Consider the following 23255-nt stretch of genomic DNA (forward strand, 5'->3'; position numbering starts at 1 on the left):
GGCCAGGGAGCCCCGGTGAAAGGGTCTCCGGGCTGTGGCATTACACCCTGTTCGGGTTGGTCTGCTGGTTTTGAATATAGGGGAACCACTATGCATTTTCCCCACAAATTTAAAACCAGTACTGGCCCTGCAGCCAGGTGCTGGTTTTTAAATTACAGTGGAACCCTACTTGTTTTGTTCCCCGTAATTTTTGAAACTAAGACTGGCTGACAAGTCCACGGTTGGTTATGCTTTTGGGGGACCCTACGTCATTTTTTTTTCTAAAATTTTACAATTTTTTTACAGGTTCTATACACAACCAGCCTTCACATATTTCACTAATATGTGCAGGCTGCTTGCTTGGGTGAGTTTTGTAGAGAGAAAACAATGCATTCTCGAGTAAGTAATCTCAAATCTAAACTATTATCTAAACGCTCATCTAAACTCTCATCTAAACTCTCATCTAAACTCGCAATTTTGTGGAAAAATCTCATTTTGCTTCACCAACGGAAAACTCACTCTCAGATAAACTCACTTCTTAGTAAATTTGCGAGTTTTAAAAGGGAAAACTCACCCGAGTTTTGGTGAAGCAAAGTGAGTTGAAACAAAAAACTCCACCAAACTCGATTCTTAGCAAATTTACCCCTACGAATCTTTTGGATTGTGGCCGTGTACAAAAAAATACTATGTGGAAAAAAAATACGTAAAAGTATGAAATTGGTTATATATGGTGCAATGAAACATCTAACACCTTATGGCGTAAAATTGCTAGGTAAATGAGGATACATCTGTACCTGTATTATACCAAATGCAATATAGAATAATACTATTACTTACTCATAGGACTATTAGCCAACTACACCAACATACATCTCTTCATTTATCTCATAATATTCCCCATCTTGACCTCTCCGCTCTGCACAAAATCTGAGTCTCTCATCCACACATTACCTGCTCTCATTTACAGCTGCAGGACTTCAGGCTGCACCCAACCTGTGGAATGCCCTCCCACACACAATAAGAATTTCCTCTAGTCTCCAAACCTTTAAGTGTTCCCTGAAAAGTCACCTCTTCATGCAGCTTATCAAATCCCAGAAACACCCACATAATCTATCCTACCCAATTACATCCCCTTTATACAGTCCACACTAGAGTTGTGTGCTTCGGTTCTCAAGAAATCTGAATCTACCCAAATTCTGTGGATCCAGACAGATCTATGTCACGGTTCAGATCTCATTAGGAGATCCGGACAGATCCAAATATTTTAATTGCAAAAAATACATGATTTTAGCTGTTCTTAAAACTTTTTATCAATTTTGTTTTTTTTTAAACCCAGATCCACAACCAAAAACATGGGGTTAGCGCAATTCTCAAGTCCACACATAACTTTACACTTATTATCCTTCTTTACTTTCACATCCTCCTGACCATTGGCCAATATTCCTGAGTGACTTGGTCATACAGCCGACCAAGAGACCCTGCAATCTGGCTAGACCAAGATGCAATAGGTAGCACCTAGCTTTGTGTATCAATTTCCCTATAGAATGTAAGCTTGTGAGCAGGGCCCTTGTACCTCAATGTCTTCCTGTTATGATGGCACAATATAAGTAATGGTAAATGAATAAAAAAATTTAATAAATGTTAGTAAAATATTAAACTTGAAAATATCTATTTTTTTAGTTATTTAAAATAATATTTAAATAATATTCTTTAAATTAGTGGTCTTATCATTTTGATAATGCCCTACACCAATTTCACATTCATACCTATTACATGAAGGGGATGCTATGCTGTGAAACTAGGCAGGTACTGTATCTGTAGTCTATAGTAATACCATAAAATACAGATAATGTAAAATATTTCCCTACAACTGTCAGTATCTATGCAACTAAAGAGGAAATAAAATCATCTATTTAGAATCTGCTGCCGCAAACAGTTATTTTATGTATTAATTTATCTTTAGTTAGTGTATTAAATTTAGATGTCATCAAAAAAGGACAATAAACAAGTTGTTGACTGTTTTCATAAATGTTCTGTAAACATATTTTTTTACAGTTCTGACAGTTAAGTACAGGTGACACAGTGTATAGTGGTTCCACTTCTGTGGTCTTCCAACAAGTTTGATAAATGAAATATGTTTTAAACAAAGATGCAGAATACCAGTTACCTGGGTTTCAGCACTGGACAGCGGTATGATAGAATTACCTGGGCTTCAGCACTGGACAGCGGTATGATAGAATTACCTGGGTTTCAGCACTGGACAGCGGTATGATAGAATTACCTGGGTTTCAGCACTGCACAGCGGTACGATAGAATTCTGCCTCCTCAGGAGCTGGGGAGGATTCCTGGATTACGGCTGATAAAGGCAATTCAACACGTTGTGGTCCGAATTGTATGTAATGTTATTCAAACAATATATACCTACTTAGAATGTAGTTGTTTCAGAGCTGTATGCAATCAGTGCAGATCCTGTACATTTCATTTGTTTAATTTGCAGCATCTGTGTGCTATTTATCCATTTATAATTCTATGATGTCTTCCATGATATTCGCTGTCTGCACATCTCGATTGGGACAATTTACTTACTGTTTAGCAATAAACCATCTTCTGGCTCCACTGGGACAATGAATTAATCTCTTTGTGATTTTCTCTTTTCAACATTAGCAGAACTGTGTATAATAAGAATATAATATTTGACACCTAATTAAGCTGTGCATGCTCTTTTACAAAATAATCAAAACATAAGCAATATATATATATTTTTATTTTCTTCACTATACATCAGAAAAGTATTATTATCAAACTATGGGAGCAGATTATAACCTTTCTTTAAATATCAATTTTGTAGAAGTGATTTGTAGAGATGTGTGGGTCCAGATTTCTGAAATCTGAACAATTCCAAATTTAGGGGTTCTGAGTAGAACCGGGTCAAGGTTCAGATTCACTTTTGTGAGCCGGTTTGAAATGAGTCCCGGGTTCGGATCTGTTGCCAATTTGGAACTTGGATTTAAAAATAAACTTGGCTTTTGGATTTGGACATTTTACTGATTGCAACTGTTATTGCAATAGCAATTACACACGCAGTCCCACTGCGAAGGTATGCTAATATCTGCGATCGCTATGCCATACGCAGCTTAACATAAGGGCGTCCACTTTACCTTACACACATGCATAATACTTAGCAAGACTGCAAAACCATCAATAAAATTGAGTACAATCGCAGCCTCGCACATACTTGCACAAGGTCTGACCTTACTCAGGGATTGATAACCTCGTCGCACACAGTGTGAGCTTGGGCTGCGTATGGCATCACAGTCGCTAATTTATGCATGCCCCTGTAACGGTGTTCAAATGCACTGACATGCTTGAGTTCCTCCGACCACCCCCCAGTTAACAACCCCAATTGGTACTTCCTGTCAATCACTCTGCGATGGGTCTGCGTAGTTACTGCATTCACAGTCCTGATTTCTGTGGTGTGTTCACTCAGCCACACTTTATTATAATTATTATTACCCTTTAAAGAAAAGAGAGACATGCTATAGATAAGGGAATTGGGGGAGGAAAAATAGCAGTAGTATTGATGAGCGTGAGATACGGGAACAGTACACTAAAAATGTCTAAAAATCAGATAAAAGGAAGAACAGTGCTGGTAGATGTAAAGGCACAACTGCAATAGTATATTATAAACAAAAGGAGTTTGAAGCTGTTAAAGTTGCAGGGCTAAAATTAGGATCAAGTATTCTTAAAAATGAACAAGTGGGACACTATAGTAGGTACTACAGTGGTATAGAGATACATTGACTGTGATACAGGAATGATTTAAACAGTGTAGAGTAGAAAAACATACATACAGAAAATGAAAGTGCAGCAAAACTAACTGGCAGAATCAGGATGTTGGTAAAAGGTGTGTCTAGGTAATAATGAAAGCAGGTGGCTGTGTTGCAGGGTGTCCAGAAGCTCAGAAGATACTTTTCAATTGTATACTAATTGTAGAAAGTTCTTTTTAAATGTTGTCCTCCTGTGTTCCTGCCGTTTAACTCCTGTCTAACTATTTAATTTATGCTTTGCAAGTGATACCACTTAGAAAAAAAAACTATTTGAAATAAAAACCTATGCAGCCTTGAACCATGCCTTCAGCCTGTGCCCTACCAAATACATATGCATATGCATGCACAGTACGCAACAATCGGCCGATTGCGAGGGTAATTGCAGATGCAATCACTGCTGAATCAGGCCCTTTTATCAATTTGTTTTTTAGATAGTTTTTATGTATTACTTAGAAGGGAAATAATTGTAGCACAATTTCAATACAAAATACAGTTTTAAAAGAAAATGCGAGCCTAAGACTTTTTCTTTCTGACTTCTGCTGATATACTGTATGGGTATGCTTGGTCAAAGAAGGGATGTGTCAAGCAATGCAAGTAATGGTGGAGTAGACCAATAGAAAAGGTGTTCTTGGCAATCAATCAGTTTCAAGGTAGCATTTATCATGTACATTCTATAGTATGATAGGTAGAAGCTGATTGGTTGCTATGGGTAACTTTTCAACTGGTCTACTTCTCCCCTCCTTTCATTGCTTTATACATCCCAAGAAAGATTAATGTATTTTTTATGAACACTTTATGGTTATTGTTTTGGTATTAATCCAGATTTCTAAAACAGCAAATAGAAGGAAACATAGGTTTCATAGTAATATGATAATGCATTTTATTAGCTGTCTTCCACTCTCTTGAATTAAACACTTCGGGCTGATTCTGGTAACCCCATGCAGACTTGCAGGTGGGGCCAATGTAAAATGAGCAGAGAGATTTACATTTGGGTGGAACATGTCCAAACTAAAGCCTAAATTGCAGTGTAACAATAAAGCTGTCCAGAATTTGTGGGCTACATGCAAAATCAGCCAGTATTTACCCTGCATGCAATAAATTAATATGCAGTAGTTAGTGAGAAGAATTCTGATGAAGTGCTACAGTCACTGGTCATGTTTCTAAGGGAATGGGGACTAGAATTACATGAAATGGTGATATGTTCTTGCTTGCCTAATCCTAAAATTCCCTACAGGTTGCTAAAACAAATATATAAAAATGATTTTGTAACATTGAGAAGCTGGCAGTGAGGGGTTTGTTGAAAAATTTACTACTGCACTGCACCCATGAATTCTCCTTAGATGAAGCATTCTCATTTACCAAGATGGCCACCGTTGTTCTTCTGCTCATAAGCAGAGCCAGCTTTCCACTGTGTATGAGCACCACAATGGGACATGGAAGTGTTCCACTTAGCTCCAGATTCCCTGTATAGGTATCCTGTATATAGAAACAAAAAAAGAAGAAATAACAGCGCTGTGGGAAACCTGCAACTAAATTAATAATAAATGGATACAATGATGATCAGCTATGTCAAATATAAATGTTACTTTTTATTTTACTAAAATGTATATTCACATATAAACAACACACATCATTGGCCAATGAGACACTAATAAGAAATACACATATTAATAATCCACAATGAATGGTACTGTGACAAGTAAGCACAGAGACTAATTGTCAAATAGCAGTTGGTGACTGATGAGAATCAGCTGTGCAAGCCCGTGCCGAATATCTCATGGGAATAAAAAAATAAAAAATACTAAAAAAATGTTCCTCTTTAAATGTCAATCTATTAGATAAACACTGTCCAGATCCCTCTGTTATCCACACGGGAGATTCAGTGGCTCCGTATAATAAAAAATGTGAGCTCTTACCACCAACTTCCCAGTCCTGGCTACTGTCTGGCAGAGACCTTCCACTCAAACACAATCCCGACTAGCGGCACTCGGTAATTCACCTCCTGATGTTTGGTGATCTGGGTGGTGCCTGTGTGGTCCCACAGTGGTGAGAGACAAACCCCAACTCCACTGGCTTTGTGTGTGGTGGTCACTCTTCATGCTGCAGCTCCCCACTCCCTCTCAGTGACACACTGCTTCTCTGCGTGGTGTCCAGGTATATCCGTGACGCCCTGCAGAGGCACAACTGTGCATGTGCATGTCTTGATAGACAGCAAACCTCCGACCTGACCGGCCCTGTCTGAAGAGCCCACTCTCCACATTACGGCTGTCCCGATACTCACTGGCATGCACGGACGTGGTTTTCTGGAGTTGTGGGTGACTCTCAGCCGTGGTGTGCTGTAATGGTACTTAAGTCACAACATCTCCATTGATCCTGGACTGGAATGATGGCAAAATAGTTGTAGAAAGTCCTACTGGACAAAAAAAGTCTCTTTTGCTGTAACTCAATGGCCGCTGATGTATAACCCTGACGCGTTTCTTCCCATCGGGATTTCCTCAGAGGGGTGTGTCCAATACAGTGTCTATTCACCCTTTATATACCAGGTTCAATTAGAATTTTAAAACACCTGTATATAGTTAAATCAATCAATTCAGCTCAAATGTGGTAATTTATTTATTCATTTATTCATTTATTTTATTTAATTTATTCCTTTATTAGATTTCACAAGGTTATTATTCTCATAGACCATTGTACCAGGTGTAAGCGTCTCTTTATTTAATTATTAATATATTATTTTTAAATTGATACCATCAACCCTATATACACAAACACACATATTTATGTGTATATAATTTTCATATATATCTTTATATATATTTTTATTTATTTTTTCTTTTTCTGTTTTCATGTTATTATTTGTACGAATGTATGAGAAACATGGTTAATTCTCTATGGCAGTATCAGTTATGTCAGTATGTCTCCGCATTTGAGCTGAATTGATTGATTTAACTATATACAGGTGTTTTAAAATTCTAATTGAACCTGGTATATAAAGGGTGAATAGACACTGTATTGGACACACCCCTCTGAGGAAATCCCGATGGGAAGAAACGCGTCAGGGTTATACATCAGCGGCCATTGAGTTACAGCATAAGAGACCTTTTTTGTCCAGTAGGACTTTCTACAACTATTTTGCCATCATTCCAGTCCAGGATCAACGGAGATGTTGTGACTTTAGTACCTTTACAACACACCGCGGCTGAGAGTCACCCACATCTCCAGAAAACCATGGCCGTGCATGCCAGTGAGTATCGGGAGAGCCGCAACGTGGAGAGTGGGCACTTCAGACAGGGCCGGTCAGGTTGGAGGTTTGCTGTCTATCAAGACGTGCACATGCACAGTTGTGCCTCTGCAGGGCGTCACGGATATACCTGGACACCATGCGGAGAAGCAGTGTGTCACTGAGAGGGTTTGGGGAGCTGCAGCGTGAAGAGTGACCACCACACACAAAGCCAGTGGAGTTGGGGTTTGTCTCTCACCACTGTGGGACCGCACAGGCACCACCCAGATCACCAAACATCAGGAGGTGAATTACCGGGTGCCCCTAGTCAGGATTGTGTTTGAGTGGAAGGTCTCTGCCAGACAGTAGCCAGGACTGGGAAGTTGGTGGTAAGAGCTCACATTTTTTATTATACGGAGCCACTGAATCTCCCGTGTGGATAACAGAGGGATCTGGACAGTGTTTATCTAATAGATTGACATTTAAAGAGGAACATTTTTTTAGTATTTTTTATTTTTTTATTCCCATGAGATATTCGGCACGGGCTTGCACAGCTGATTCTCATCAGTCACCAACTGCTATTTGACAATTAGTCTCTGTGCTTACTTGTCACAGTACCATTCATTGTGGATTATTAATATGTGTATTTCTTATTAGTGTCTCATTGGCCAATGATGTGTGTTGTTTATATGTGAATATACATTTTAGTAAAATAAAAAGTAACATTTATATTTGACATAGCTGATCATCATTGTATCCATTTATTATTAATTTAGTTGCAGGTTTCCCACAGTGCTGTTATTTCTTCTTCTTTTGTTTCTTCTGAAGGCTAGCTACCACAGCAGCAGCGTGGAGCACCTGCTTCATATTCATATATATATACATATATATATATATATATATACAAACATATTGTGTATATATATTTTATTAATATTTTTTACAGATACAATTCCAATATTATATTATTTAATTATTACTTTCGTACATTGATTGAGGTTCTTTTTGCAGCGCCATTGGTTAAATTCTGGTTTAAGTTTTTTTCTGCGTATATTATCCTGCATATAGACTGTGTATCCTGCATATACCCTGCGTATACCTGCACCACTACCTTCATACATCATCGGCTGGTGCTCTGTATGTTCCCCTCAAGCTCTGCTTCATCCAGGTTACTAGGTATATAACTATGAGTACAGCTTTACACAGGAGAGCTTAGAGGGGGGAGCAAATACTTATTATCTAGGCCTGGGAGGAGTCCAGTGGGGGCCTGGGTCTGATGCCACCCCCCTTCCTTTCAAATGTCAGCAGCCCAACACATGCTGCTATGTCCTGGGCTGCAGTGAGAGGAGGGAGACTGCTCACTGCCACTGATCAGTAGCAGCAGTTTCCTCTCCTCTGCCTATGGGGCAGAGTGATCACACTGGTCATTTCCCCCCTGGATTTACACCGGGCTGAGCCCCCCATTTTTATTCCTAAGGTGGTGTGGCCATGCCTCCCATGATTAGCCCACACCCTCTCTATGGCCCTGGCTGTACAAGCTTCTTCTACTACAGTTCAATAAACCTCACACCTGGCTATGTAATTGGGCTGTCTAGTGCATCTGGAATCTGCTAGTGTTCCTGTTATTACCTGTATAACCACTATTAGCACATACATATGAAAAGTGCCATCACAATGTGATAGTCATTTACATTAGATCATTACTGTTAGGTTTTGCTTTTTAAATGGTTTTACATTAATGTTTAGATAAATGACATCTGGCTTCCTATAGCAAAATAGACAACATTACAAATGTTACTTACACAGATTGTTCCAGAAAGTATTATTTATTTTGAACCAGAAGGTTTTTAAAGCCAATTTTCAGACTCATAATTCATTATTTGTCTGCAGATTTAAAAAAAATAAAATGGGAAATTATTTCTTGGTTTTTGAGCCATAAATCATTTGATATCATGACAATGGATCACAGAAGATATGATATATTTTGACTTACATCTCACAACAGAGATGAAGCTTTTATAACACTAGGGGGTATAATAACTCAAGTGAGAGTTTTTAGACATGGAGATGTTGCCCATAGCAACCAATCAAAATCTAGCAATTATCTTTTATAAGGTGCTGGATTAATGTTAAGTATAAAATGGTCTGGGGATGACGTTGCATAGGCAAAAATAATAAAAATGATATTTGTTTCAATTTAGTCAAGCCACTATGCCCCTACTACCATATCTATATGGGGGAAAGAGTAAAGAGTGAGAACATTGGGTAGTGGCGATGCTCACTAGAGTTCAATTAGGTATAAACAACAAAGGGAGAACAAAGTGGAGGGTTTTTAGAAGTGGAGATGTTGCCCATAGCAACCAATCAGATTCTACTTACCATTTAAGGAGAACAAAGTTTTTAATATATAGCTTTTATTGATTCCTGATATAAAATAAATGCCCCCATGATATCAGACAAAACAATACAATACAAAACATGTAAAATTATTAAACATGTAGAACATCAATTTTAAGAAATTGAAAAATTAATAATAGCTGCACCAATAACTGTAACTACTTATTTCCTATTGGGGTCATAATTTCTGTTGTTACCAAATGTTTTTGACTGAACACAGTTTTATCAGACAAGACAATACAATATAAGATACATAGACTTATTAAACATGTAAGACGTCAATTTTAAAAATTGATAATAGCTGTGTCAATCATTGTAACAATTTTTTTCCTATTGGTATCATGATTTATGTTGTCTCCAAATGATATGACTGGACACAATTATCTCGTGAGTATGGAGGTATATTTATCTCCTCCTATTAAATGTGAAATATTAGATCTCATTAACTTATTATATCAAACTTCAAATAGTAATATAATTATACATCAAATATGTACCCTGTAGTGTGTCTGACCAGATTTTAATAATGCAGAATCAGGAAGGTCAGGGCAAAGGACTGCTACTCCTAAATCTGCTGCTCTTCATCTATGCCAATGAGGGGAACCCTAAAAACCTTCAAGCTTTTGGCATGAGACAGATCCAACTTGGAGTGAGAGGTGGGTACCTTGATAAAGAACTCTTAAAGTTCGAAACCAAGATGATTTTCCTGATGCAAAGCCTACACCCCGATGGTTTGAGTGAATCCAACAGTTTTTTACCATTTCTATAGAAGATCCAAACAGGGGTGAAAATATTTTGGAAGGATTAATGTTCTCTTCCAAACTCTGATCCAGACAATTTATCTCATGTATCATTCACAACTTCAATATAACAAATTTGATCTCTAGTGTCATTAATTTAAATTTTATCTATTTAATTTAATTTTAATATTATGGAAAGATCAATACTCTCATTTTAATTGTCATTTAAAGAATCAAATTCATGCATCTTCTATGACTTTAATATATTAATTATCATAAAATGCTTTCATTATCTTTATCACTAAACTTGAGATTAATTTACAATTTTTCATACCATATATATTCTTCTAATTATATTTATATATTTATATTTATATTACAGATTTAAATTTTACACGTTTAATCAAGTATATATTTTATTAAATCACTGGATTTCCAACACTGTTTAATTGCGCTGCACATGGATTTATTACACACCCATAAGCACAGGGTGTTTTCATTGCACTTGTTTACCACACATTAGTTTTTTCAAAACATATCTCACTATTCATTTTATTTATTAAATTTAAGAACAGGAGTGAATTTACTTTATTATTTACACCTTACACTTTTTCACCCATTTCACTTTAAACCTGACACTTGCAATATTCATTCATTTTTCCGTAAGTCACATTAATTTGTATCACATATAATATTAAGCACGCACACACATATACTTTCATCACTTTATAATATTGATCCACTTGACTAAAATATATTTTATATATTTTTTATTATTTTTCATGAACATATATGATAGGAGTTCTATTTAAGGGAGAATCCATGCATCATTACATATTCTTTCTATTCGGGCAGTGGTCTGTCGGATGGAATTATGACAGTTTTACTAACAATAATCAGATTCATTCATGTTTTTCTTACTACATTGTTTATAAATATCAGCAGGATTGGCTGGACATAGGACACGCGATGTGAATAAGATACATTAATTGGTCTCCCATCTGGGATCTTTTGATTGGTCACTGAAAACATGTGATCATGAAAAACTTCTGTGATAGGCTGACCATTACCAATATTAATCCATCTCACGGCAAACTCGGGTTGCCTTGATAAAACTTGTAGAAGTGAAACGTACGTCAGCGGTGGGAGTAGTTTTCACTACTCAGATGTGTGTCTCCCAATATAGATGTATTATTATTTGACTTCTCTATCCATTTGTGCTAAGCTGTAGCAATATTCACAATAAACAGCGCTTGATATATATGTTCAATGCAATATGCAGTTGGTTGCAGCGCTATTTAGAATCATTAGCGCTTGACATTTACTTTGTTATGACACAGTCTTGTTTACGCTAAACAGCGCTTGACATGATTGTTAACCCAGTACGCTGTGCACATGTTAGCAGTACCTAATATGTGGTGTGCAAGCTAGCGGCAGTCTAACTGATCTATTTTCTCTCACTGTGACATAACGCTGCTCAAATTAAACAGCGCGGGATGCCTAACTAAATACAATATACCGTATGTTAATAGTACTGTCTGATAGGAACATCAATCCTGAGTGGAGGTAGTGCCCAGTGTTTGTTTTTTGACTACTCAGTTACAGTATTACTCATATAAAATAGCGTCTGATACAATTGCTAACACAATACGCTGTGCACGTGTCAGCAGTACTTAATAGGTGGTATGCAGGCTAGCAGTTATCTTACTAATTTATTTTTCTCTACTGCGATATAACACTGCCCAAATTAAACAGCGCGTGGTGCAGAACATAATATAATATACCGTATGTTAGTAGCATAACATTTTCCTGAGCGGAGATATTGCTCAGTGTTTTTTGCCTACTCTGCTATTAAGCATTATTTACATCTTAATAGTCAAGGATTCTGTCAGTAACTGACACTCCTTGAATTAAGAGGGATTTAATATTTGAGCTGATCCAATATCTTGGGATCCTAAATAAGCTTACATAGGGCCTGATTCAGAGCCGTTCATAAGCGGCCGCTCGTTCGTTCTGAGTGATGTTCGCACAACTGCGCATGCATACGGGTCATAATACGCATGCGCGTACCAGTCAGTGCGGTCGAAATTCATGTGCTCGCAAAATAGCGAATGCCTGCTAATTTGAGTGACAGGATGAGGCGTTTGTGGGTGGTAACAGGGGAAGGTGCTTGAAAACGGGGAGTGGATATCAGAACGCAGGCGTGCCAAACGGTCAAAACGGGCGTTTAATGGGTGTGCATAATTAACAAAGCAGCGTCATTGACCACGTGACTTGGTTGTCTTTTAGCCAGAACTGCTCGCATGATTGCGGTAGGAAAATGCTACCACAAGAATAGCGAGAAGTTCATACGCCATTCGATGTATTCGATTAATCAAATAAATACCGGATATGACGTATGATGCGAGCGGCCAGGGGGCGTTTTTCTCAAAATAGCGGCCGCAGGTTTTGTTCGCTCGTTCAGACTTAGAGGCGTCAACAGACTGCAAAGAGCGAGCACTTCATTTAAATAGCCAGCCCCTTTTTTCAGAACGACCGTCCGCAAATAGCGTACGGCTCTGAATCAGGCCCCTAGCCCCTAAATTGATCTATATTTAAATGATACGGCTATTAAGAATACATACTCGAAATCTTGTCATTAATTGTTGCTTTGTTCAACTCCATGTAGTCATTGATATTTTTTAATGATTTAACATTGTGTTAGAAATCATAGCTCCTCTGGATAATATAGGACAAGAACTATAAGCACTGATATCAGAAGCTCATGAACACCATTGTAATATAGGACCTTTTAGTCGACAGTGACATCTAGTGGCAAAGAAAATGCTTGTGGTTATCTGAATTGTAACATTGTTGAGCAATTAAGAAAATTGTTATTTACTAAATGTATTATATCACAAGCATCAATATTCAGAGCTTGGCCAGAGCATTTGATATCTGCTGTATTATTTGGATTTTTTATACCAAGATCCCAGCTTAAATGCAGAGCATAACTACAATGATGAGGAAATATACGATTTGATCGACATTATTAATTGGGACACAAGACACCATCACTTATTTAATATATTTTTATTATTTACAATATTTTTGTCATATTTCACGTTATGAGTTTCACGTTTAATTTTTAGCTTAATGAATAAAAGTTATATATTTAATTAATCTTTAGTGCGCCAACAAAAGAGGACATTTTTCTTTCTTCTCCTGGTGAGTGTTACAATGAACACTATTCCTTTCCCTGCATTACCCATTACCCTCAGTAATTAAAACAATCGATTTCTGATTTATGCATTTTAATACAACATAAGATTATCATAATATAGATGGATAAATGCTAATTGCAGTTATATAGAATATTATGATTTGCCAACGCAATAGTTATAGGAATAAGAATAATATTATATAACAGTATAATGGCATTTGTATTACAGTCATTATTTAGCAATACTTTTGGAACTAATAATTAACAAAAGATAGTGTGTTTTACAATGGCTTCTCATATTTAGCTGATTACGCAGTGTGCTTATGTTTTATACACTGTGTGCATACTTCAACACATTAAATGATCATATACTTTACAGTACAGTAGTCAGGATTTATGAACCTTTTAATTACACAAACATATTAATGTGTCTTGTCTTTGTTATCTTAACATGCTGTTTTTAAGCCTTGTTACAGGATGTAGATAATGTCTCAACCAAGATAGGTGTGAATATGTGGATTAGCTATATTGTCTCTTGAAGTGATCTATAGAGATGATAAAGTTTTATTTTGAAAGAAGCAAAAACTTGTTTAAAGATTTAAATGTATTAAATACGGTAGAATGCATTCCAACGTGGTCAGTTCTATGTGACTGCAGGTGTCATCTTGAGCTCACAGAGTATCAACATCTGATCATTTAAAATGGTGACGTCTACCTGCTTCCAAAAAAGAAAAAGAGCAAAGACCAATCATGTTTGAATTGTTTCACATAATGAACTCTTGTGACCAATCATTGGATACTTTCTTTTAAAAGATGGTATCTGTCAATTTCTAGAATTCAGGTCAACATGAAATGCATAATAAATAATATCCATGAGTTTGGGTAATGTAGAATGAATACATATTGATGGTGTTAAGGGGGGTTGCGGTCCCAATACCAACCACAGGGATTCTGGCTCTTAGAAAGCAGGTGCTGGAATCCCGACACCTGTCAAAATCCCAGTGCCGGTATCTGGACCACCGGAATCCTGAAGGTAAATAGAGGGTTAGGCACTAGGAGGAGATTAAGGTTAGGCACTAATGGGGGAGGATTAGGTTTAGGGTGCAGGGAGGAGGAGGTTAGGTTTAGGCAACAGGAAGGGAGGTTTAGGGCTAGGGGTTGGGAGAGGGGGAGAGTTTGGATACCGACCGACAGGTGTTGGTATTCTAACCCTGTTGGGGTGACAATATTGGGATTCTGACTGCCGGTATCCTGAGCTCCTGAATCCCGTACCCAACTTGTTAAAGGTAGGATAAGCTTTTTGGATTAAAACCCCTAAAGACACGTTGCCCATGCTGATTTAATGTCTCCCTTAATTTTCTCTGTTTCAGATCTGGACCTCCATGATGAGTGCGCACTTCTCATATGTTTACCAAGAACTTCATCCCTAACTCCATAAATTAATGGTTTTATAAATCTGGGAATACACATAAGCAGGAAGAAGTTGATCAATGGCATACTGTAAAAATGGGGTGTCAAAGACTTTTCAGTATAACTGGAAGTGAAAGACAGCATGCACAACATGAGCTGAAACGCGTGGAGCAAGACAGTTCTTCCAGCCTTAAAAGCAGATTTCCCAGAAGAAATCCTCCAAGCAACCAGCATAACTTTGATGTACGTGAAGGCGATTATCAGTCCAACTGTGGTAAAGCTAATTATGGAGGTTAGTGTTCTTAAGACTACCTGTAGCTCATTCACTATTAATACAGGCCAGTTGCAGATGACTGAATGAAAAGACGCGTTTTTCTATAGAATAGCAAAATACAATAAAATCGACGAGCTGTGGAATGAGCCCCACTGTCCATATGATTGCAATAGCAGAACTAGACCTCTGCGCAGTGCACAACTCTGTGTGCCTTAATGGATGGCAAATGGCCGCATAGCATTGTAAAGACATTACCGCCAAATTGTAAGACGTAATTCCTAATTGCACATGTGGAGTAGGTGAGAACTGTGTAGCAAATCGGCAAAAGTATGCACACCAAGTACATAATAAAGGTAAAGAGAACAAATGCAACAGTTAAATACACTAGATCATTAACAAGCATGTGTATAAATAGCATATAGCGAGGGTTCTCCCGGACGTGAGTAACGGTAAAGTAGGCATTCAGTATAACTCACATGAAGTACAGGAAGATGCTGAACAAGGAAAACATCACTACTAAAGCAGCTATCCTTATGGCATGTGTGGTCTTGCTGACTTGTGCTGTCATGTTACCACTAAGCTGGGTGGAGTTGGCCATACCATAGAGCTGACGTCTCTTGATGTTCTCTGCTGAAAGAAGAAACAAAAACATGGAGCTTCTGATGAACAAAGAGTGGTAAAATAAAGTTACATTTTACCTATCTACTTGTGATTTGGAAATAATTATTGGACATGTATGAAAGGATATTGAAATGACAGTAGTCTCAGACCGTCCATGTGCTACACTCCACTCCCTATTGATCCCAAGCTACTGTAAAGCCACGTATCTACTAGCGGACATTAATGAGCGATTGCACGATTACGACATTTTAATCATGCAATCACTCACTAATCGTGCACTATAATGTCAGAAATGACCAGCGATGCGTGCTCCCGCTGGTTGTTTCCGACATCAATCATCAGCTGAACATGCCGGTCAATCTGCCGATAATGAGAGATTGGCCATGTTCAGGGATGAGGGAGGGTACCTACACTGAATGACTAATTGTTCAGTATAGGCACTGCAGTGGGTGGGGAATGATTGTACGATTACGATCTCGTAATCGTACTGTCTTTACCTAGACGCGTAGTGGGTACGCGGTTTAAGTGTCAGATAGCCACCAATACTGATAGCTTTTACAATGTTACAAACACCTCAAAACAATTCTCAAGTATAAAAAACTAATTTCTTAGCTAGTGTCAAAAATAAAACCAATCATGGATTAGTCGATAGACAAATGCAGCAACCAAGTACTAATGTTGCGGCTGCTGCCAGTCATTATAGTACTTCAACATTTACTAAAGCTGGTGGTCAGGAGGAAAGATGGTTTAAGAAAGGGCACCTGAATTCTAAACAATGTTTCACAATGTTAAATAAAACATCATCTCTAATAATATAATAATAAAAGGAAAATTTACTGTCAAAAAACTTAAAAATTGCCAACATTGATACCTCTACTGAGACTCAATCTGATACACTAAGCATCAATAGAATATTGTTGCATTATTTTTACATCAAAGTACAGAGACTTCTATAATGATGAATTCCAGTGAGGATGAGCTTATATTCTATGATGATGCTATTAACATTCATAAGGGTGAGGATCAGGATAATAATGACATCTTCCAACTGTAGAGAGGATTACCAACAATAATAGGTGCCTATAGCCCATTGGTAGCTTGTTTTGTTGGGGCCCAAACAAACCAAGCACTTCAGCCACAATGTGGCAGTCATAGTTGTTGAACTGCTTAATTTGTTAAACTGTGCATGTTCTTTTTAATATACAACATAAGGGTGGGAGGTCCCAAGGACAATTCCATCATGCTGCACTTTTCTTATCCTTATGAGCTGTATTTTTGGGGGGCTTTGATGATGGTCTTCTGTCTCTAGCAATTCAAACCTTTACCAGCTCATGCTTTTTATCAACCTGTCTTGTGTATGCTTGACTGGCAGTTTATAATAAATTCTAATAATAATCCTATAGTACTATAATTTTGGGAGGGCATTGTTATAGTCTGTCTCTCACAATGCCCTTTGAATCTCTTGTATTGCCCTGACTCCTGATACCTATGATTTGCTGCATGGATCAGTTTGCAATTGCATTAAGTGAAAAGAAACTCACATTTGGATGTTTTTTAATAGTTTGCTCCACATCTCAAATTTAATTTTCTTAATCAATAAGTCAATTATTTACCTGCCTTATACTACATATTCCCCTCCATTTAGCTGTTCTGCCCTAAAGCCTCTGAACTAGTTATTGATTAATGAAAACATTTGTTGTATGGGGTAGTATAGATTATTAAACTGCCATCCTGTCTGCCACTGCTGTGTCACAATATTTCATAAATGTGCTCTATTCTTTTAAACTGCCATGAGTTTATGCCTCTGCTCTGTTGCTTAATTTAGCCAGCCAGCCTTTGGCCAATATTGGTGAAGAATATTGTGAGCTGGGAGGTGGTCAAAATTGACTGGAAGTGACTGGAAATTAATGTTATTGAAGTAAATAATATTGTAGGAACAAAAACAGGCACTAATTACATAATTATAGCTGTTTTTATCATTTAAAGAAAAAAACAGATCCAAAACCAAAACACTTGAGGGTAGTTTTGGCATAACCAAAACCAAAACACAATGATGAATACAATCAAAACCCAGGGGCCTGTGCACAACTTTAATTTTTTGGTGGTACAGTAGAACCTCAATAAGTCTCTTATTACCTGTGAGGCAGATTAACTGTGCAGCTAAAATTGTACTGATTAATTTTTTTTAATCCATCCTGTTACTACAGTATAAATATACTGTACAGACAATACTGTAAAGTAGTCTGAGATGGACTGCATGTGATCATTTCAGGTGTGCACCCTTACATACTGACTTCGTCTTTCGGCTATTGATCCTCAGAGTGAAAAATATTCGATATTGACTCATCAACAAAAGTTGTAAGTGGTTAATAAAATTGATAATGGCGGTTCTGAGAAGGTCATTACTTCAATTCCATGTCAGGGAACAATGTGGGAATTATTGAAAGAAAAATATTTGAGAAGAAATTGTCAATTTTAGCACCTTCATGCAAATTTACCACTGATGAAAGTAGGTTACAAACTTTGTATAATTCCACTTACAGTACAATGATCTAGACAACACTATTTTTGAATGGTTATCACAACACAGAGCATCTTGATCCCTTTTGTTACAACTTATATGCTCTAAACTACCAAAATATTTTTTCAAGGTCATTTTGAAACCTATTTAGAACAGTTGCTTCTAAAATCACCATGGAATCTGTGAGTTTGCTAATCAGGAGGTAAACCTGAATGCAGACAGTTCCCCAGCATAATAATAGTTGAGTTAAACAATTTTAAAGCGACTACGCAGTTTCATTGTGAACAAATTTCTTACACTGATGAAACTGGCCTTTATTGGTCACAAATCTCAAAAACAATGGCTTACAGTCTTATACTGCAAAGGGTACTGCCCAGCGCTGCTCCACTTGCAGAATTAAGAATCTTAACAGTTATCAGCCAAATGAGATTTTGAAAGGGAACCAGTTGTCTTTCAGAAGATATACATGGACAAACAATCTCTTTGTGGAGCGGGAAAAGATACAAAAATATAGTGTACACTGTATCAACTATTCAGTTAAAGATCTACTCATACCTTGGTAAGGAGTAGGTTGCTGTCTTTGGAACAAATCATGCATGACCAGTAATTCAGGAATATTGGAGGAAATTCTTTCTCTTAACTGTAGTTTCTAATTAAAGTCATAGGTGTCACTAGGGGGGTGCGAGCCACACTGGGTAACACCTTCACAGGGGGTGAAACCAAAATAGCAGAGCTGTTCTGCTATTTTAATGTCACCCTTTTGAATGGTGTCTCCAAGCAGCCACAATAAGGAGAGAGGCTGTGGGCTGTCCCCAGCAGCTGCTGGAGCGCTGGGTAAGCCCACTGTGTGGCTGTGCCAACAACGGGGGCATGACATGCGGTCATGCACCCAAGATTTGCACATATAAGGGGGCATGGCTTCTCAGAGCTAGGCCACACCCCCTTGTGTGCATGCCTTCGGCACGTGAAAGGAGTCCTACCAGCCGCACCGGGTGTCTCTAAAGTAAATGACGCTGCTGATTAAGGTTACTACAAAGTTCAAGTTACAAATATTAGCTGGTGGGAAGAATAAAACATGGGAAGATCAAAAGAGATCTGTTTGGATCTCTGCAGGAGAGCAGAACCGTGACTCAGATCTGTCTGGATTCCCGAAATTCAAGTTGATTTATAGACAACTGAACCGCACATCTCTAATAATAATGTTAATCTTAAAATGTTGGTAATCAAAATATATATTGTCACCACATTCATGTCAACAATTTACTGATAAATATGCTGCTACTGTAGTTTGTATAAATATATAAGTGCCCTACAATTGATATCATTTATTACAGGTGGTATAGCTTTTCATGCAAGCCATAGGTTTGTTTAAAATTTACATAACATGTGAATGACAATTCTTATATAGATATAAGTAGGCGTACCATACTATCCCGTTATATATATAGACTTACCGTTTCATCCCTTTAAACCGGAAATCTGCCCTAGAGCCACAGGGCCTGTTGGTAGGATGCACTTGGCGCCCAACTTCCTGTTTATGGCCTCCTCTTCTTGCCATTATGATGTCACATGTGTCGGCCCAGGGCGCCTTAGTGCTCTGCCATACCACTGCAGAGGAGGGAGGAAATACCTTGAAGAGAAGACAAAACTAACGACAACCCAGTCATCTTCAATTTAAGAAGCTTTCAATTAATCTGCTCAATAAGGGATTCTCATTCGCAACTTCTAACAATAAACCGCATGTTCTGTTATGTATTTAACTTTTGTTTTATAACATTTATAGCCACTTAGCAATGTCATTTATATCCAGTTAAAATTCTTTCTGTTGCCTTTTAAGACTTTTATCTCATGCTGCTATATTTATTTCTACTTTACTTACAGTATCACTGCAGTTACTTATTAATTTCTACAATGGATGATATGCGCATATATATTTATGGAAGTGTTAATCCATTTTAAGTAGCACACACTCACCTTAAAACATATTTAAACTATAGCTCTTCTTTTATATAAACGCATTGAAGATCTTGAATTGGTTTATATATTATTCATTTTATTTCATTTTATGTGCACCAACGTATGTGTTTATGTGAAATATAACAGTAATTTATGTGTTTTGTGAAGTATAACAATAATTTATCTATAGAAATTGGATTCTACACAATACTTTGCATCCATATTCACATTTTTGTTACGTGATTTAGAGAAATTGCACCTATCTTGTGGCAATTATTATTTTTTCACAATAATGATATAACAACTATCATTAACATCTTATGTCTCATGGTGAAACAGGCCTAGGTCATTCATGAAAAATGATGCCACCTGTACAATATGACACCAGTTGTAGGTCACTTATACACAGTAAACCAGCAGCATATATTAATGAATTGTTGACACGAACGGTGAGATTATATATTTTGATTGCCAACAATTTAGGATCAACATTTATTATACACTTCTGATGAAGCAGTTAGGTATGCTCATGAAACGTGCATCAATCAAACTGTACTACAGGGCTCAAATATTTACATCAGTAAGAATATAACAAAGAATTATCTCCCGCACTGGATCATACATGAGATGCTAGTTATCATTCTTCTAGGACTTTGTGAGTCAATTCTTCTATTACAAATAGAATTTTAAGTAAAACTTACAATTTAGACACATAATTACCTCCAATACTTAAGGATTACTGGTAAAGCAAGTAACAACAGAAAGAGGCATATAACTCACCAAGGAATAGGTGAGTAGATAAAATAACTTAATAGTTTAATTATTTTTACTACGTTAAACAGTTTTATGCTGCGCTAATATGACTGACACATATAAAATGAGGCTCATGGCTATAGGGAAAGCAAAACCAAATGCGCTCATTCAAAGAACATGCCGCCTGCAATCTGCTAGTCCAAAACTGCAGTCAATGAGGAACGTGGATGGACAGAGTGATTTTTGCAGGATTGCTCTATAAACAATTTTTGCAACAAGAAACTACTCATTAGAAGTCTCAAGACTTATCGGGCTTGGTACTTCTAATGAGTTCTTCATATGGGCAATTCACCGTCTCACCCAAAATGTAGCAGACAGTGCAATGGTTAGCATTACTGCCTCATAGCACTGAGTTCATGGGCTCAATTCCCGATATGGCCATATCTGTGTAGAGTTTGTATTTTCTCCCTGTGCTTGTGTGGGTTTCATCCACGTGCTCCAGTTTCCTCCCACAATCCAAAAAATATACTGGTAGGTTAATTGGCTCCCAACAAAAATTAACCCTAGTGTGTAAGTGTATGAGTACATATGTGGTAGGGAATATAGAGTGTAAGCTCCACTGGATGTGAATGGCCAGACATTCTCTGTAAAGCACTGCGGAATATGTGTGCGCTATATAAATAACTGGTAATTAATAAATACTCCTAATGTGACATAACTTTTATAGCCAAATAGACCAAGGTGTAATTGCAAATATAAAAAACAAAATTAATGTCAGCACTGTTGAAAAATCACATTGGTGGAGCGTAAGATTTATCTGGAAGAGTGGGCAAGTCTCCCGTAACCTAAATAGCATGAATTGCTGAATCTGGCCCTTAAGCTGGCCACACACTAGACCAACTTACATCCAACCAGCCAACTTGTTGATTGGTTGGAATGAAAATCTGGTAAGGAATGAAAGCAAATGACAATCAGAAATTTACTCCCAAACGCCGGAAAATTAACAAAAACTATTGTTTGTTAAATGTTTGATCTAAACAATTTGTTCAAACTTGTCTGACGACCATTTTCATCTGTTTTCTGGCATTTAGGAGCAAATTGCTGATCATCATTTACTCCTATTCCTTACCAGGTTTTCATTCCAACCAATCAACAAGTTGGCTGGTTGGATGTAAGTTGGTCTAGTGTGTGGCCAGCCTTAGTGTTTATTTCTACAGAAAGGATCTGGTACTCACCTCCAGCTTGCTATTGGTTCTCTGGCCAGATAAGTGTCTCCCTGGACTGTAAAGTAGCTGGAACGGAGGAGTCTAATGACACAAATTCCAAGCAGGAGTGCCCAAATATACCAGCAATGTGGGTAGTAAACACCTTACATTTCTGCAAAAGAAGGTGCCGGTACTCAGTACATGGAGCACTATCAGAAACAAAAGCACTGCATTTACTGTATAAAAACATTTTTGAAGAGTCATATAAATCAAACACATAGAGGATATGCAATTACCTCCCATACCTGTAAATTTTTAGGCAAATCGGACTTTAGGGCAATTCAATTAGAGCTCTTTTTTGCACCCAAAATATGATCTGTTTATGGAAAAAACACATTGAATCCGTGAAAGTCAATGGACCTATGTGTTTTCATTGACAGATCTGCGAAAAGCGGGTTCATTATCTGGGATTTTTGTCTCTGAGCCTGCTGAGGTACTGCAAAAAAAAATCCCCGATTAAAGCTGCAGGTAGATGTGCTTCGGGGCTAATTGGATAGCCCTGGGGATCAATGAGCCTGCCTGAATTTTCCCCAGCTAATTGAATTCCCCTCTTAAAGTGAAATCACTTCAGAAATGTCAGTAAAATGAATTGTACACAGAAATACATACAATAGTTTCAATCTTAGATATGAATGGATTTTCCTCTAAGATATAGATGTGTCACATACACCTATCCTCACATTGCACCAAATGGGACTATTTCCTGGCCCATGAAAAATGCAGCTATGCCACAACATGCGTTGTCTTTGCTAAAATATTAACAAAGTTTGCTTCTTTTTCACACTGCTAATGTGATAACAGCACAAGGCACGTACACTCTGTGCACCACCAATGGAGCCGAGGGCTTTCGCAGTGTGAAAAAGTGGATAATCCAATCAAAAAAAGGCAAGAGACCAGGGACCAATATGACTGAGCTTTGCATACATCTCATACAAATTTACACAATAGCCAGAAAGTGCAAACGCACTTGGATTGTGGTCATCTTACAAAAAAATGCTATGAGGAAAAAAAATATGTGAAAGTATGAAATTGTTTATATTTGGTGCAGTGTCTAAATCGCACCAAACTTCTCACACCTTATGGCGCAAAA

At 37.5% G+C, this 23255-nt stretch overlaps 1 pseudogene; it reads right to left on the reverse strand.

Annotated features, from left to right (window-relative positions):
• Positions 1–14679: 14679 nt before the first annotated feature.
• Positions 14680–15647, reverse strand: LOC148507637 (odorant receptor 131-2-like; annotated as a pseudogene).
• Between the last annotated feature and the right edge of the window lie 7608 nt (positions 15648–23255).

This window comes from Taudactylus pleione, unplaced genomic scaffold (assembly GCF_031769625.1).
Source record: "Taudactylus pleione unplaced genomic scaffold, aTauple2 ptg000390l, whole genome shotgun sequence".
Taxonomy (NCBI): Eukaryota; Metazoa; Chordata; class Amphibia; order Anura; family Myobatrachidae; genus Taudactylus; species Taudactylus pleione.